This window comes from Patagioenas fasciata, chromosome Z, assembly GCF_037038585.1.
Source record: "Patagioenas fasciata isolate bPatFas1 chromosome Z, bPatFas1.hap1, whole genome shotgun sequence".
Lineage (NCBI taxonomy): Eukaryota > Metazoa > Chordata > Aves > Columbiformes > Columbidae > Patagioenas > Patagioenas fasciata.
Window position 1 is genome coordinate 49,701,760 of NC_092560.1, and position 16,293 is coordinate 49,718,052.

At 37.7% G+C, this 16,293-nt stretch overlaps 1 long non-coding RNA gene across 2 annotated transcripts; it reads right to left on the reverse strand.

Moving 5' to 3' along the window:
• Positions 1-1,626: 1,626 nt before the first annotated feature.
• LOC139826392 (uncharacterized) lies at positions 1,627-14,134 on the reverse strand. 2 transcript variants are annotated; one of them, XR_011736407.1, is made up of 6 exons: positions 13,889-14,134; positions 13,617-13,703; positions 13,144-13,303; positions 11,985-12,128; positions 8,101-8,277; positions 1,627-6,282 (listed from the first exon to the last, which is right to left on the reverse strand). It is a non-coding gene; the product is annotated as an uncharacterized lncRNA (long non-coding RNA). The 2 variants fall into 2 exon arrangements; XR_011736408.1 differs by lacking the exons at positions 11,985-12,128; positions 13,144-13,303 and having other exon boundaries at positions 13,889-14,130.
• Positions 14,135-16,293: the final 2,159 nt, after the last annotated feature.

Below are 16,293 nucleotides of genomic sequence, written 5' to 3' on the forward strand. Positions count from 1 at the left end.
ACTGTTTGGTACCTGGACTGACAGTTCAAATAGTGTGCTTCTGTACACAGGAATTAAGAGGTGGCAAGTAAGTTCTCTTTTGCGTCTCTTATGATATTCTCCACCATTGCTACAAGGAGTAATGCCCATGCAGAGAATAATTGCCTGTTTTTCTTGGACCTGAGTGGGTTTCACAACACATGAGATGCATTGAATTAGTAAAGAATCTGACCTCGCTGAGCGGCATTCCCCCAGAAGCTGATCTTAATTCTACCACATTGGAAAGAAAGCTGTGATATCATAGGGAAAATAAATTGAAAGTCATTGCAGAGTTGCAACCAGCTAGAAGTTTCACAAATGTATGATGTTAATATAAACTACTTCCGAAAAGTAGACTCAGCAGTCTGAGTACCAACTATGGTGCTAATAAGTTTAAAAAGTACAAAGCAGATGATAGCTTTTTGTTTACTCGATAGTTATTTCACAGGTAAACTGACTGTCCCTTGTGCCAGATTCAAGTAAATGCATAAAACACACACACAGAGGTTTATCAAAACAACTACCCACATCAGCCTTCAGAAGAGAAAAGGGTAAATGTAGTAGTGCACAACTGCAACAACAAATGTCTTCTGAAAGCTGCTTCAATTTAACTTACGAGAGACGTGAATAATATAATATAGTTTACATTTACATACTGTCCTTCTACACTAAATCAGGAAAAACTGATAGGCTAGAATACTGCTGCAATGAAGTAATTTAGGGTTCTGCTCACTGCTGAACAATGTCTAGATTTCTCAAAGAGAAGTGTAACTTTAAAAAAACTTCGCTGTCAGGTTCACTCTATTATTTACTGCATGGTGGAAATATGCCAAGCCAAGTGCTGCTGACCTTCTCTCCAGGAGCCTGTACCCATTCACAAAGCAAACTTTCAGGTGTCTTCCCTCCCTGATAACCATTCACTCTGGAGTCTGTATTTTAGAGCTCCAGAGGCAAACTTTCAGGCAAGGTCTGTATCCGTCATGGTGCAAACTTCCAGGATTCTTCTCTCCCTGTTAACCGTTTGCTGTGGAGTCTGTATTTTAGAGGTCCGAAGACAAACTTTCGGGTGAGGCCTGATAACTGTATGCAGAGTGGAATTTCAGGAAACAAAATCATCAGGAAAAAATTTGCTGGAGTAGGATATTAGGATGGCTGGCTCAAGCTGCGTACTTGTGCACAGGTCCAACCCAAGCACAGAAACACACAGACTTTTATATCTCTACAGATCATTCATACCATGATTCAGTCCAATAGCAATATTTCACTTAGGGGTCTTCTTGCTTCTCATTGGATCCTTTTCACTGATCTCACATGTGCCTATGTTTTGTTTAGCTGTAAATATTTTTTATAGTCCATAGCCTTGCAGGTGCTGTTTCGTTTGGAAAAATTCTCCTCTTTTCAGCAAAGTGCAAAACAGGCCACATTTCTGCAGATGTCTGTAATGTCTCCACATTACACTTGGATTGTTATTTTTTTCCTCAGTCAGTTCAGTTCTTTGCAGCAAAGTGCAAACTGGACCTTATCTTGCAAATGTTCAGTGTAGTTTGTAGTTGTGAAACGGAGAAATAAACATAACAACAGAGTCAATTATATTGGTAAGAGGCATTTTTTATTTTTTCGGTGCTGTGGAACACTGGCGATCACCCTCCATATGTGCTCCCAATGACTGGATGCTCTTGAGTTACTTATATTCACATAATTATTACATATGCATTACCATTTTTGAAGATTTTGACATACAATACATCTATACTAAAAATAATTGACGTTAGTTATAATTGTTTCATTTCTTACTTACAATATATCTATAAATTATTAGTTAAATATAACTAAGCACTCTGCTTCTAAACAATGTTTTACTTAATCTTCTGTCTCCCTCTTCTCATGCAGAAGAATCTAAGACTTGAAAAATATCCCCTCATTTTGCAGGTGGTCAGAAAGCATTTATCTCATGTCAATTGGTTAATGATGAGTACATCTTTTATAACTTAATCACAGTATACATTAATTTGGCAGTTTCTCTTCAGTTGCTTCTGCTAAATATGATCAGAACTTCACAGTTTAAGATTTTAACAAATCTAGCTTACTAAATAACATGAAGCAGAGAGTATATAAAAAAATCATACAGCCTTATACTTCTAGATGATTTATTATATTTAGTATACATTTACTTTAGCTAGATGGTTGATATGAAACTCAAACTGGGTTCATCCACAGACCTGTGAGTAATAAAACCATTGCCATACAGCCAGCTTATTTAGAAGAAAGAGCTCAAAGTAGGCTCACCCAGGTTGTCATATTTATAGAACAAAGTGGTTGAGTCGTAGTCAAATCACATTGTCCTGGTTTGTTAAAAAACAAGTTTCACTTTTAGTGAATTTGCCTGTCAGCTAAAGCCTTCATATTAGCTGCATTTTCCTGGAGAACCAGATACATGTTTTGGTAAACATAGCAATGGAATGTAAAGTTATTGATAAGCATGGATGGACATCTCGCGAGAGGGGCAACGAGAAACAGGTGACCAAGAAACTGACCAACTGTGTGTAACATGCCATTCACGTGAATACTTCATATAAAAGTGGGACATCAGGAGGATCTCGTCCCTTCTTCTTTTCCTTTTGCTTATGGACGACATTAGGAGAGGACCTTGCTGGTCGTCCCTGCGAACTGAGGCCTAGTGACAGACTGAATCCAGCTCCGGTTGGCTGCAGAGTCCAGTCCAGGACTTCAGATGCCAGCTCTGCAGTTGTTGGGACTTTCAAGATTGGTTTTGTATATTTTGTATTATTTTCTCTATTCTTATTAGTAACATTAGTAAAACATTTTGAATTTTTCCAACTCTCTTCTCTCCGTCCTTCTTTCCCTCCCCATCGCCTGTCCTTAGTGGGAAGGGGGGAGAGGGAGGGGCTGCAGAGGGAAGAGGGGGGAGAGGAGGTTAACAATAGGTCTGCCAGGGTTTGATTGTCACCCTGCAATCATAAACCCTCAACACGCATACAGTGGGAAAGGTATGCACGAGACTACCTGCACCCACAACTTATTGGTGTTTGGTTGCCATCCTGCCTCCTTGTGGGTTTCCTAAAAAGAGCTCTGGTCCTGGTTGCAGGTCAGGCCTTTACCTCCTCTGGAGCCTGAACCAAACTGCTGCTGGTTTGGCTGGGGGGTTGAGTGCATTCACCACAAATATTTCTTTGCAGGCCTCATTTTCAAACCATTAGAAATTTTTTACAGTTCAACTATAAATCAAATAGTCAAATGGATAACTTAGAATCAGCAATCAGCAATCATGCTCTATCTGTGTACATACTGGTAGTATTTCTACTATAATATTTTTAGAAGCATTTGAAAAAACACGCAAGAGCTCACAGCTATTTTAAATACAAAATACAATATATGGACTCTTCTCAGTAAGCTAAGCTAAAACCAGAAAGGCAAATAACACTTTATTTTACTGGACTTCTCTTCCAAATCCAATTCAAAATTATGCTTGTGGTTGTGAAGACACAATGAGCTTTGGTGTAGATGCTACTGTTTACTGACTGAGCTTCACCAATCTACTCTTTCTCATTTTCTCTGTCCTGTCAGGCTCTTTGCTCTTTACCTTTGTCTTCCTGTTGATCTCTTGCATTTTCAGATCCCTCAGGAATCAGACAGTGAAAAAGTTCTTTTTTTAAAAAAAGCTTTTCATTTCTCAGCAGAGCACAACCAGCATATTAATAGCTAGAAAGCAATAATACACTATGACAACAACTTTCACAGCATTGAGCTAAATGTTCCTGAGAGTGCAATTTGATAATACTTAAACCGGTTATCGCTGGGAGCTTCTACCTCAATTTGAACTACTGACTTTACCATATGGCAAATGTATTAAGATCAGAATGGTGCCACTAACTTCATGATTAGTAAACCATTATTAATAAGGACAATCATTTTTTAGCATATGAAAAACAGGGATCCAAGTTCTCTGAATAATGAGCCAAGAAACCAAATCTTGCTGTCATTGAAGCTGGAAGCAAATGAACTACTTAAGCTAGCCAGACTGAGGTTGCAGCTGAAATAACTGAACTCTGCTGAAGAAAAAATGTTGAGGTACCAAAAGAGGAAGAGCTAAAAAGGCTTTTTCAAAAGACCATATAGAATACCCAAAGCAGCATTTCATACTGGGCATTAGACTGGAGTTTTGGGTTGCAAACTAGATGTAGGAATACTATGTAGGAGAAATAAAGCAGAAATTTGAAAATGTATATTCTGGTTACTTTAATTGTTCTTTTGACTTTGGGTTTTTGGCTGTGCACAATTATTGTAGGAGTTTTTTTGCTCTCTGAAGGTATTAGACAGCATTTTTCCCAGGTTTTTCACCAAGTTTTTACTGTACAGTAGTAATTCCATATTTTTAAAAATACTTTAACAATACAAGCCAATCATGGACTATTTAGTACTGGTTTTTACATTCTGAAGGGTTGCACATATAAAAATAGTCATTAAAGTCATGTCTCACAAAGCTTATGAATTCTTTCCTTATCATTGGAAACATATGTTAGATATTTCAACTAAGTAGGTTTCTATTGATCTTGTTTCTAATTGCGGCTTCCTTACAAGCCAGCTGACTCATATGACTGCATCAATAATTTGACCTCAGGAGGAAGTAATCTGGAAATTGCTTGTGACCTATTGCATGAATAAAATTTAAAAAATGCTTTCAATTAGCCTTTTGACATCCTTGGAGATACTGACTGCTATCCAACAGTGCATAAAACTGTACACAATTGTTTTTTAGTTGAAGAGCACCCCATGTGGAAACTTCGTGAAAGATAATTTGAGGTGTCCCATGTATCTATCTGGTGAAATTAATTAGGACATATGTTCATGTAATTTCATGTATTTTGATAGTGCCTATCTTGAGGATAATGTGAGGGCCTGATAAGTTTTAGAAGAGACCTGTTAGTTGCAATGTTATTTTTTTAGCACACAAAATTTTTATTTGTTTAAACTGTGAGATTCAGGTAGGCAGTAGAATTTGGGATTTGTCTTTTAGTTACAGCTGACTAGCAATCATTGTTGCTGGTCTTGCCAGGGCTGCCATCTGCCAAAGTAAATCCCTAGCTGTCCCTAGAAGGACAGAGGCTATGTAACAGAGGCAGATAGAGGTTCTCAATCACCTTTAATGACCTCCTATTGCAAATAAAAAAAAAAAATTACTGTGGAAAATTTGAGTATCTAGTTCTCGAGGTGAAGCTGGGAATGACCAAATAACTGAGGATTATCTTTCAGATTTCATACCTGGTGTGATATGCGATTTAAAGTAAAAACTATAAATAAATACTTCTGGCTAATGTACACAGACATTCTGATTTCCAGCCCTTTGAGCATAAGAAAGCTACACCGCACTTATTAAAGATATATTTAATAGACTTCAGAGAAATCATATTCTACCAATGAGAATTACATGCTTATATCACTTTCCTCCTGGAGTTTTGTTTTTAACTTGCTATTTAACCGTTAAAGACAGGAAAAGAACTGGTACTGATAATTGTGTGCAAACAGAAAAGGAAAAGAATGATTAACAGACTACATTCATTGCCTAGCTAACTTGCAAAGACTCCCTTGTTCATAAGCTTTTATCTTAAAACTTGAACAATTTTGAGTTTCGTCTTAAGTAATTATGTTTGAAGAAGGCTGTTAGACAGGTCCAGCCCTAAATATTTGAAAAGCCAGTCCCTACTGCTATCTTTGGGCATCAGCAAACAATCACACAATACGTCAAGTTGCTTTCGAAACACTTGGGCAAATCTTTAAGCAGCGTGTACAACCAGGGAAGTCTCTTTGTGTCTGGAGACCAAATACTTATTAGTACGTAGAGGCCTAAATCTTTCCTGAATACAAATGTGAAGACCCCTGTAATTTTACTGTATGAATTATTACTGTGTACATAATAAACAGTTGTGATTCAAAGTTAGTTCATAATTAAAATAAAAATGCACAAGGCATGTGCACCAATTATTTACCCATGCATTTGAAAATGTATGGATACATTTGAAAGACATTTGAAAGAGAACTCCATTTAGTGGTTTTCAGTAATAGCCTGAGGCTAAAGAGATGCAGCTTTCTCTGTATCTTAAAAGTCACTGTCTTCAGTTTGTCATCCTTCTAGTTGTAAAAGCAATACCTACATTCCTGCTTGGTTTAGTGAGCTCTTCTTTTTTCCTTCCTTCTTTTTAAGCACCATTAGAATTCAAATCAGCCTGTAGAGTATTGGTGTTGCACCTAGCAACAGAGAGAGAAGTTGTTCAATGCATTTCAGTTTTTGCTTGTGTGTTTTATACCAGCCACTTGTCCTAGCTAAGTATCATCAACATCACTAGTTTGCTAGTTGGGTTTTGTTTTCTCACAACAACAGTTTCTGTTCACTTTAGGAGTGATGCTGTTTTATTTTGCACCAAGTACGTACTTTGGGTTTTGCAATCTGGTTTATGATGTTTGGCATGATGTTTGTGAAGACTTTCACATCTGGTAAAGTCCTTATGCATTCTGCAAACATACTATCCTTTTCCTGCTTTTCATTAGTTCTGCATATATCCCACCATTTTTCATACTGTTCAAATAGGCTTCAAAATTCAATTTTTTTCTTAATTTGTAACCTATGACAAGTTTTTTGGATTCCTTTTTGTGAAGTGGAATAGCCTGCCACTTATAATTAAGGACCTAAAGAAAAATACCTTGTTTAACAAAATATTACTTTTGAATAAGCTAGTTTGTGCTTGTTGGACTGGAAGAAAAACTCTAGAATTTCAGAAGATTAAAAATTCTAGAATTCTAGCATCTTCAGGTCAGCTGCAACACACCCAGGTTTTGGCAACGGTTGCCATTGGCTTAGATTATTTTGTTTTCCATTTTCATCCAGACCTAGGAGTTTTATTTTCTTGTTGTGATCTGAAGACAATCCAGTTGCTAACACTTTACATCACTTGGCTTGAGTAGAGTGTTGGTATGGTGACACTGTCTCGTGCTCAGCCTTTGCTTGTTTTGTAGAAAGTTTAGTTTCCAGTTTTATACACCTCAGGTGATAACTTACTTTTGACAACAATTCTATATCTGTGCCTAAACAGATATAGCCAAAGTAGTGTAATATTCAGACCTACTCTTTCACATACTGTTTTCTGTCATCAAACACTTCTTGAAAGTGGCATTTTATAGGTCTGTATGTGTAATCATAAAGTAGTGGCTGTTGGGAAACCACTTATCGTGGCAGCAACAGGCACAGCACTACTGAACAGCATGTGATAGTAAAACACAATTGCATTGTGGACTGCTGAAGATTAAAATATAATAAATAAAATAAAATAAAATAAAATAAAATAAAATAAAATAAAATAAAATAAAATAAAATAAAATAAAATAAAATAAAATAAAATAAAATAAAATAAAATAAAATAAAGGTGGCAGATACTATACTGGGCGTGGTCACAAATTTGCATTTGGATTAGAATATTCATCTCTGATATTATTTATACAACTAGGCAATAACTAAGCTGTAAAAAATGTTACTTTATGAGCAACAAAAAAAAAAAGGTGACACTGAAACAAAGCTTTCTTGTTGGTTTTATATCTCACCATTAAACCATAAGCTCATTTGACTAATGCTTAGAACAAGATAGATAGAATCTCAAGAGGAAAAAATATGAGCTATCTTCTTATTGCCAGTGTTACAGTAACTGACATTAAACTCCTGAAAGAAAGGGAAGCTTAATCTAATTCAGATACAGAAAGTAATACAAACAGTAATGTGCCACTTCTCATGCAGTCTTTTCTCTTTCATCCAGCACTATGATTTGCATTTGAATATTAGGTCAAAGTACCCAAGGAATTATTTTTTACAATTATTTTTCAGCTTTGATATAAGATTTCCTACTTTTTTTACAGATCTCTTCTACTGCTAGTTTCTTTTCAAAACATTGATTCTTTCCTGTCTCCAAAATAAATAGGATGTCCTGCTCCAGTCCTCCCTGATACCAAAAGGCAGCTTTTGAGTACATGTCCATCAATAAGATATTTTTATCTGCTAATACTATATTCAAAACATACCCTTTTAGTATGTATTATCTAGGGAGATTTCTGCTTCCCCTGAGTAGACTTCTCTGGTTTCTGATGAACAGCCTGGTCTGCATCTTCTGTTCAGGTGCTGTTCTGAGCTGCAGACAGTGCTTGTCCTTCTCAGTCAGTTGGAATCTTTCTCACTTATCCATATTTTGGTCACAAACACTATGGCCCAAAAAGCAAGAAAGGGAAGAGATTGGGATAAATAACTACTAATTCAAGATTTGAAATGTAATGACTCTCAGTTCACTGTTCCACCCAAAACACTCATTACCTGAAGATTTTCACAGCTCTTAAAGGTCAAGGGAAAACGACAAAAGCAATCATGAAATGTGCTTTAAAAAACCCACAACCAAGGACATCAGATACTGCCAGAGGACAAGTGTACTCCTTGTAGGCATATGCATGTGACAGAGATTTATATATTTATCAGGAGTGCCCAGAGATTCCAGATTCCAGGGTGCTGATTTGATAATCAGTTTTTTGTTTAGCAGCAGAGCTGAACAAACTGAAGGAAAATGAAAACAAAACCAAACAAAAACAAAACCACCACACCACTATACCGTTCCTAAGCAAACCTATCTACAAGTAGATTGGGCATAAGGCACCCTAGGAGACCCCGTTCCTGCTCACAACCCAATGACAAGACAGTTACTAGGAAATTACACATTACTTCGCTATTTTAACTGCTACTTAAAACAGCAGTGACAAGTTGTCATTCTAGACACCAGTAATAATATACAGCAGTTGTGGTGGATTGCACTATTAGATGCTAGATCTGAGACAAATTCTCTATCTTTTCCCTAGTTAGGAGTCAAACCTCTGGGAAACCTGCGTGTTCTTCACTTAATTGAAGTCAAGTTAAACCGAGGACATTCTGTCCCTTGCTGGGATCCAGTGATTTTTCACATTCATAGTCCCAAATTTTTTTCATTATCTCAATGAGTGAGTTGTATTCTTAGTTAGATTCATCATCCCCTAGGCCCCCTCAAGGACAGTTGCAAATGCATTTTCTCTTTGGTTGCATTTTAAATGAGAAAACCTAAATAGCTTCCACCTATGGCTGAATATGAAGTTAAATGGATGTCTCTTGTTCTATTTTAGGAATGACTCACCTAAATTGTTAAAATGGCAGTGACATACACAAGTAAGAATAACAATGTCCTTGTTGATGGCAATTCAATGAAACAAACAGATTAGTCACTAGCAGATGACTGAAATGTATAATTAATTTTTCTTAGGCTCTTTTTTTATTTGATGGGTGTCTCCCCTTTAATTTCATTAACCTGGTTATAATGAAAAAATCAAAACTAAATAATATTTTAGATTACAAGGTAGAATTCTTTGAACCCAAAACTGCAAGCACCAGCTTGGTATTTGCACACAGTCATACGCTCAGAGAAGTTAATAATTTAGCTTTGTAGGACAGCCAGTTAGTCCCTCTCAGAGTTTGTATTGAATATTCTGGTAGGACGGATCTTGAAAATCTAAGTAAATAAGACACCAATGAAAGCTGTAGAAACACATAGACTTGATGTAGGACTTCCACTGCACTGACCCCACCTTCCACTAGTCACCTGGCTAGATCTCTACCGCATCTAGTAAGCAGCAAGGTTGGAAAGATTATCCTGGGTTTGCCCTTCTTTGATGTGCTTCTTTTTCACTCATCTCCTCTGTGCATGTGTGTGTACATGCATGTCCATGTATTTATCACGTATTTGGAAGAGTTTTTACATATTCTGAGTTTCAGCATTCGAAGTAATGCTAGCCTGTTATGAGTTTTTTTCAGGTCCATTGCAACTCGAAAACTGTCCATATATACTGGAGAATCTGAAGTGACTGGTAGGTTCTAAGTCTTCTGGAGGGTTCAAAAAAGTTTTATTTTCTTTTTTACTTGCTGAGATGTCCTGTGGAAGGTCTGCTTAAATACAGAATCACTCAAGAGTCATATCAAGGTGAGATTCTCTGTTGTCACCTAAGACTGACGACAAAGAAGTGAAGACTGGGAGCCAGAGCAGCCATCGGAGCTCACACTTCCAGTCATTGTTCAATCTGAGCTAGCAATACAACCATGATAGCCACTTGCTCACCTCCTCCCCCAAACTCCCCCAGCAGGGGAGATAATCAAAAGGGAAAGGAGAAACTTGGATTGAGATAAACACAGTTTAATAAAGTAACAAAATACTAATACGCTACTAGTAAATATATATATAAAATAGAAATAAAAGATAAGGCAATTCCAAATGAATTCCATCCACAGCTGAGTAGCCAATCCCAGCAAGCCATACCTGGTCCTCAGGCCAATCCCATCGAGAGAAAAAGAGAGGAAAAAAAAGTCAGAAAAGCCCAGAGGCCCCTGCAAAATGGCCAAAGGCTGGGCTAAATGTTCTGGCTGAACTGCCCTGGCTCATTAGCAAGAGCAAGACATAGCAGAAGAAGCGAAAAAGGGAAACAACCAGGAAAAGCAACTCTCCTTCAATCATTAGCATGATGCTAATAGAGGGAATACTCTTATTGATCAATCTGGATGTCAGTCAAGCTCTGTCCTGCCTATCTCAATGCCTCACACCTGTGGGTAGAGCACTCAGAACATCCTTGGCTGTCAGGACAGAGCAATTAAAAACATTAGCTCTGTGCTGGGGTGTTATCTCTTGTTCTCAAACTAAGTCCAAATAATGAGTGTGCTAGCTATGAAAAAAGCATGAAGAAAATCAACCCATTTTCAGTCAGACCAGCACACTTCCATAACACATTTCTTGTGGACACTGAGGATTTCCATGCACTGGATGCTTCCTTCCTCTGAACAGATCCCCTTCTTAGAGCTTGCAGCCACTCTCAGCCACGTTGAGAGAAATCTAGAAATAAGCAACACTGCAGTTGAGTCCTGCATTAGCTGACTCCCACTGGCAGGGATAGCCTTGCTTAACCTCAATGATGTTAGGGAGGCTTTTCTCCATGGCCATTAGCCATTCTTTAACAGCTAAAATGTAGAATGCATGTCCCTGGCCAAAACATGGATACTCATATCTGACTGGAAATTTACATTTCATAGGCAAAATGTCTTTCTGGGTTTCTTTTCTTTACAGAGGCATGTGAGATAGGCTGAGAAAGAGAGTTTAGAAACAAACAGGGGAAAGACACACTAACCTCTGCTAGGGCAAGAGCACCAAGCACACTTCTGAGTCAGGCTTTCAGCTGGCAGAATTTTGGGGGCAGGGCTGGAGCTTTGGGCCTTTAGTTATTCTTGTGCTCAAGAAGACAGGTCTGTGTGTACACTTGTAAAGAAGAGACAGCCCAACTGAACCACCAAATTTTCGTTCTCTTAGGAGTAAGCTGCAAGGCTCTGGGTTTTACCCGTTTGTTCCACCTAAAAGAAAGATTTTCCCAAAGGACACGGCAACCCTAAGATACTCAGGCCATGCTGGTTATGGGGAGGCACTGCGTAGCAAATGTCAGTGATAAATCCTGTTACAAGGAAATTAGTAAGAGATTCCAACATTCCTATTAAAACTTAGGAAAGAAAAGCATGCTTGCTGTTATGGCCAAACAGGTCACACACAAATAAATGTTTCTTAAAAAGGGGAGATTCTGAGGAAGAAAAATAAGGCAGTGAGGCTGTCTCATTTCCACTGTAATTATGCTGCAATCAGGTTTGAGAGAGTACATTCTGATCTACAGCAATCATGTTGACAGCTGTTGGCTGAAACTGTCCAATTCACCCAAAACTGCATTTAAAAGTTCCCTAATAATAACGAGTACATTTCCAAATCAACATTGAGCTGATTACTAATATCTGTTATACTCTATATTTGCACAATTCTCCAATCTGATCTTTTTCTGCTTTTTTTGTGTGTTTGATGAAGGAAGCTTACCAAGGCATGCGGAGTGTGAAATGAGTTGTCAGACTGCAGTATATAAATCACTCGAGATTGGTAGAGGTTTGGCACACACTTAAGCTGGAAGTTTGGTGAATGGTGGGCTACCTGTATGACCACTGTTGCTGCTGAATGTGGTAGCTACGGAAAAAAAAAATTGGGAACCCCTATTTTACAGCGTGTGAGTGTGCAGGTTATCAGGGTATGTACCTGACAGACACATTCATTTCTCTTTCCAAAAGAAACAGTGTATAGACACTGGATAAATTACTGTTTAGCAGCAGTTCAACACAGCTGTATGCTAGTTTCCAATGGGCTACCCCACAGGGATAAACAGAAAAAATCTGCCTTGCTTTTATCATTAAGTAAGGGTCATTCCGTATTACTGGGTTTGACAGGACAGATATTCACACTCTATTTAAACCACTATAATTTGTAATGCTGACAGTAAATCTGGCCATGGGAACAGGAGTTAAGGTTTTATTTTTCCCTCTTAGTATGAGCCAGAAATATTTCCAGAGTCAAGAGAGATCGTGATTTCTGGTAAACTATTCAGTACGCCTTTAATTGTATTCAGTTTTAGTATAAGTTCACAAAGGAACACTGCATTTTGATTTAGTAAAATGGATGCTGGTGGATGGCCAGAATTTGAATTTTGTAAAATATCATTAGTTATCCTCAGAAGTGCTGTTTCTATGCTATTTTGAGGTTTGAATACTCAGATGAATTAGGAGGAGTTCTCAATTTTCTAAAAGGCTATGCAGCTGGAGAGTAAGACTTGTTCATCATTGCCAAAAGAGAGAGCAAAGCATGATCCTGTATTTAATAACATGAGATTTTAATGGGATCAAGAGCATGGTGATAAAGTTTTCTAAAATGCATGCTAAAATTCAGTTTGTGACAACAGAGTAACTGACGGCAACTTCCAGACACTATCTAAGCTGTCTTTAGTCCATTGCCATTAGACCCATTGACTCTAAGCATTTCGACTGAAAGCAGTGATGTGCACACAACTGACTCACCATAGACTATATGTTAGGTTTGCACTATAGTTTCTGTCTGTGGCATCCAGTCAGGCTTTGACCTTGCTCAGGAGACAGACAATGGAATTTTCCAACACTTTTTGTGCACTAACCCTGTATAAATGGAAACTTACAACTACAGCTGGGGAGATGAGTCAGCCAGTCTTCATGATTCTGAAGTGTTCCTGCAAAAGCAGACCCCAAAGCAAATTGTAACAGGAGATGCAGATCATCAGGCTTTCCCAGATGTCTTTGTATTTGTATCAGTGATACTACAAGGCAGAGCTGTGGTGTCTGTAGGGTCAGGAGACAGACAGTCAGTATAGAATATCTAATACTTGCTATAGGTACTTACACAGACTGGAAAAAAATAGTAAAGAGGATAGCTGATAGCTATGAGCAGATGCATCATGGTCTCTTTATGGAGATTTTTTTCCTTACAGGGAAACAGCAAACAAAAGTGTGTGCCAAGCACTAGGCTAACACAGAGATCACGTCAGACCAAGGAGATGACCCAAGCCAATGTTTGTTCTGCAAGTCACAAATCTCTCAGAATAATAAGAAAAATTGCCAACCTTGAAATCATGCAAACATTCAGCCAACTTACCAGAAAGGTCAAGGTCTCAAAGGTCCAAAGTCACAGGCTGGGGTTCTCTTGGATCTGCAAAAAGCATGCTTCCCCACCATTCAGCACCTGTAGGAGTAACACAAGTGTCACTTATCTGTATCAGGGTAACTCAGCTGCAACTTCATACTCAAAAGAAAAACATAATGAAGAAAATGTGTTTGAACATACAGCTGTGCTGGCAGAATGTTCTTTCAGATGCTATGCTTTGACTAGCAGTTATTGTTTGTGTCTTAAAATCTATGTGCCCTTACCTACAGTGAAGTTAGAAGAGTCTTCAGGTCTGACCTCCACTCTTGACTTGGAGACTGTAGATCCCAAGTAGCTTTGGCAAAGGCAATGCAAACTCTCTAGAGGCTAGCCTGGCAGATCCAGTAGCGTCATGCCTTTTATACTGTTCTTTCTTGGTTTATAGAAGTCTCCCAAATTATTCCTTAGCCTGATTATGTTGCAAATGCTCCTGTTGAATACACAAAATAAGCAGTCTTCTATATGAAATGTAACCACATTAGGTTCTTAACAAAGCAATGTTTTATTCCAAGGGTATTCAGCGCAATTTATAACTATGCATATAGTAACTCATACATCTGTATTCAAACAGTCTCATGACTATTGCTACAGTTTCAAATTATGTTCTAAAAATAGCCACAGATTTGTAATTTATCATCCACTATTTGCAACATATGCAGATTTTTATTCTTTGCCGCTTTTAATACTGTTTTTTGTCTTTTCAGATTTTATTTAAAGCATCAAGTTTGATTATAACACCATTCATTGAAATAAATGGCATTCATATTTGCATTTAATCTATGATTTTCTGTCATTAGTTTCTGGAACTGTGTCCAGACATTTCACCACTAATACCTATAATACACATTTTTAAAATAGTCTGGTTTGTCCTTTTTGCAGCTAAGGCAAATGAAACAGAGAAAACACATCCAAACACTACCAACCATGATCCCAAAGTAAACACTCTACTTTCAAAACCATCCTTTCAACTTGTTAAACTTTGCGTTCTCTCAGCTCCACACATACATGCTTTCTCCTTCTCTGTTGAATAAGTGATGGACTTCACATATCAGTATGCAGACATTCAACTACATTTCCAGCTAACAGATCTTCAGCCTTATAAACAACAAGTTCTCAAAATACAGAAGGATAAAACAAGTACAGTTATAGCACAAACCGTTAATAAATACCATAACATCTTTTGGACTATTTCAAAACATTGCTAATGACCAAGTGACATGAAGACTGTAAATCATGTAAGCTCCCCATTTTTCTCCAAATGCCAGTACTTGCTGATTATAGTGGGTCAGAGTTACCTCTCCCAGTTGGATTTTCCTTAGAAAGGGAGAAAAAATGAAACGTCGCTCTTCTCTATACTGTGTACAGATTTGGAATCAGGAAGGAAACTAGTTCAGTTCGCAGAATACTTTTGTCTTTGTGAATTTGAAGTTACATTTCCAATGTTAAAAACATCTATTGAGTCAGTTTCCTGCAATGCAAATCTGACCTTTTGAATCAGCTCCCTTGTCCTACTTTCATTATCTTGCAGTTGTTGCCTAGTAGGCTGCCCCATAGACAATAACCTAACAACACTGGCCCTGATTTCACAAAGTTGTATGATAGGCAAGTCACTTAAGTTAATGTTTGGACATTTGGCCAAAGGAACGCTGTGTATTTTTTTGTATAGTTTTTTTTAAAACTTCACTACTAACAGATGTGTTGACTGCTCAATTCTTCACTGAATCATAAATGTGAAACAAAAAATCAGGAACACTGACTTTGTTAAACCTCCAAGAAAGGCTATAATGTGTCAGAATTGGTTTGTGTTAAGACCTTTGGTACACTCTCACACTGACTAATTTTTGAATGTACGCATTAATCTGAAGCCAAATTGCTTCTTTTGTTTTGATTCTTCTTTTTTTTTTTTTTTCATCTTTTATTGCTGCACCATCTTGCATCAGCTGCAATTAATTGCAGTGGATATGTTTACCTATTGTTCTCCATAGCAGTAAAAATAACTACAGTGCATAAGGAAAAATATATGTTTGCATTAAAAGCAAGTTCCTTGTACTTCAATCCCCTTGAACTGGAAGACAAACAGATCCAGTTATCCAGCTACATATTATTAACAGGGCATCCTCAGGGTTCCCTACTGTGCATACCGTAGTCTCCACACCACAGCCCTTCTTGAAACTTCACTGTTACAATTCTTTTAATTAGGTGATTTTTGTCTGCTGAACTATTCTATTGATAACTATGCTACAGGCATTGAACTTTTAAAAATAAAGAGTTTCTCTACAGGTAGTATCCAAGAAAAAAAGAGAAAAAAAAAATGTTACCAGGGACCTCCAACAGACAAGATGGCCCTTGGGGCATGGAGCCAAATCAAGGCTAAAAAGTGCCTCAGAATCCCACTGCTGGCTGAAAGATTAAATAATTAATTATTGTTGTTAAGAGGACTACCACTCTATCCTCAGTTCATGTTCAAGGTCATCAAACAGTGTTCACAAAAAGGGTTATAGGGCTGCCCATTATTGCACCCCTATTTTTACAGAATGGGCTGTTCAAATACCCTTCACCATTGGCCCTGAACAGTTCTTTGCACTCCCTGTAGAGGTGACCCAGAACAACAGGGACAGGCCTGGGAATG